Below are 2,593 nucleotides of genomic sequence, written 5' to 3' on the forward strand. Positions count from 1 at the left end.
TGAGCTGCCGCAGCAATAATCGCCAAATTCTATGACTGCCCGCTACAACCTTGGCCCAGAGAAAGCGGAGGTGTGTGTACATCGAGTGAGGTACTGTACAGAGTCGGTGTGGAAAAATAGAACGTCGGCCGTTACTTACCTGTACCCAGAGCTAAAGCTAACTCACCTTGTGCATTCGGAAAACCTAGAGTGGGGAAATAGAACGCCGACTGTTACTTACCTGTACTCAGAGCTAAAGCTAACTCACCTTGTGCCTTCTGAAAACCTAGGGTGGAGAACGCGGCTGTATGAGCTGGCCCGAGGAACCTAAGCACCCATCGAACCCAGGTAGTTGTAACTCCTCTTCCCTAGTATTCATTGTGTGTTTGTTCTGCCTTCAGAAAGAAGAGAAAGGCGCCACGAGAACAACAAAAACCCCAGGAGGTGCGACAGGGACGAAGGAGCTCCGTCCTGTCCTTTCCCTGTGGGCACTTACCTTTGCTGGACGGCCTTTCCCCCTTCTCCTGGCCCCAGTCTCCCCCTGGAGGAGAGAGAGACAATATTTTAGATTCCTTTCCCCTTTTCCCAAGTTGATTTTAAATAATTTAAATAAAGTTGTCTTCATTTTACTTATCTCTCTCGTGTGTCTGGTCATTGGGGTGCTTTTGAGACCTCCTCGAGGTGGAACCTAGGAAGGGGCGTGACTCACAAAGTCTGTGGTCCGCTCCAACCTGTGACATTTACTTATACTTTTATTGTGTGAGGTGTTACATAAATTTATTTTTATAAGTTTGACAACATGCTCATGCTGCCAGTCGGCATTGGAATGTTACCCGTTAAGCATCGCATATCACGGGTCAAAGTAATTATATTTACAAAGATTGTGTGAGGTGTTACATAATTATCTTTTTATCAGTCTGACAACATGCTCATGCTGCCAGTCGGCATTGGAATGTTAGCCGTTTAGCATCGGGTATCACGGGTCAAAGTAATTACGTTATATTTACAAAGTCATTCTTGAAGTGCTTGAATATATTTCAGTAGGCCTAACGTTAGCGGGTTTCTGTTCGAGCCGATCGGAATTTGAACAAGATGCGCTGTGTGCTGCTATAACAATTACTCAAAACCTTAGCAATACTAACTAATAATTATTTTGCAATTAATGTGCGCAAGGTAGCAATTTTGACCAGGGTAAACGAGGCTTAGGAGGGGAAATGTATGCCAAACTTTGTTGTGAAAGTTAATGATGTCAATCAGTCATATTTGTAAGTGTTCATTCCTTCAAAGCTTGATGTGTTTACTGCTTTCAGCTATGAGAGATGACCAGTTTCATCTACTCCAATGAAGACGGGATTCAAAGCCCCACTAGCTCCAGCAGCTTCAACCATTTTTTCATCAGATACTGACCAGTATGTGCAAATTTAGACCTGTCTATAGCTTCTATATATGTCCATGTCTCCAACAGTAGGTTTATTATTTATTTATTGCAATCCTTGTGTGTGAAGAAATGTAAATGACATTTTTTAGCTGTTCAGGACGTGGGGGAAGAGAGTTGTCTGCTTTTGCATTTTCAACCCAGGGTGTGAAGACATTTTAAACAGTCAAAAGACAAGGATGTAAGATCTACCTTTACAATCCCAAGGCATATTTCAATTGATGTTGTTGTTTTTTTCCTATTTTAGTGCTGGTGAATTATCAGATGAAGATATTCATGATCTGGCTGTTATCAATCTCCAGGGCACATCAGACATTCAGACGGTTGAGAGGTATGCATACACAAATCTTTTGTGATAGCTTATTATGTTGAAGATACTTTTACCAAATCAAAGACACATTGGTGTTTGTGGATACATCTACGTGCAAACCACATGTTCATTTATTTTTCATCTTTTCTAGTGTTGTAACCCCAGGTCAATCTGGTGATATAGATGAGAAGGAATTCAATGACATTCATAATTCCATGTAAGTTTCTTTCTTTTTTCCTTTACAAAAAAGTTTGTATCCCTGTAAATTCAGTTTGGTAACAGACATGTATGATGTCAACAATTCCGTTTTTATGTAGGATTGAATGGGACAGTGATGATGACACCTGGACTCCAGACATGGACTTTTGAGTCTGTTTCATCATCAGATGATGAAGATTCTAAGGATGTTGATGAGATTGAGGATGAAGATGTGGATCCAGACTACAGGCCAACCATTCGTGTGAAGTACGTATTACAAATTATTATACACTTCAATAGCTGTTTAGATTGATTCCAAATCTGTAACCTGTGGTGCTGTTCTGGCAGGACGGGTGGTGCTCTAAAGTCCAAATTATCGATGGACTCTGTACAAGTCGTTTCCGTGGAAGAAACCGTGCATGACGAACCAAACAAGGACTCTGATGCACAGACAGACATGCCCAACGATTCTTTGAGAGTCGTTGCAGTAGAAGATTTACTGGAAAATTCAGGAAGCATTGTGTATCACAGTAGTCTTCAACAACTCATGCAAAACATGCATCTGGCTGTCAATGTATGTCCACATAAAGACAGTCACAATAAACAGGAGTGTAAGACACCGGGTCCCTTTGTGAAAAAATCTAATTTAGACTGTTTGGCATTGTTTTACA

The 2,593-nt window shown here is 41.2% G+C and overlaps 1 long non-coding RNA gene across 1 annotated transcript; it reads left to right on the forward strand.

Moving 5' to 3' along the window:
• The first annotated feature begins 805 nt into the window (after positions 1–805).
• On the forward strand, positions 806–1,917 carry LOC141366217 (uncharacterized). The gene is made up of 3 exons (XR_012371315.1): positions 806–1,388; positions 1,662–1,745; positions 1,876–1,917. It is a non-coding gene; the product is annotated as an uncharacterized lncRNA (long non-coding RNA).
• The last annotated feature ends 676 nt before the right edge of the window (positions 1,918–2,593 follow it).

Source organism: Misgurnus anguillicaudatus, chromosome 9, assembly GCF_027580225.2.
Source record: "Misgurnus anguillicaudatus chromosome 9, ASM2758022v2, whole genome shotgun sequence".
Classification (NCBI taxonomy): domain Eukaryota; kingdom Metazoa; phylum Chordata; class Actinopteri; order Cypriniformes; family Cobitidae; genus Misgurnus; species Misgurnus anguillicaudatus.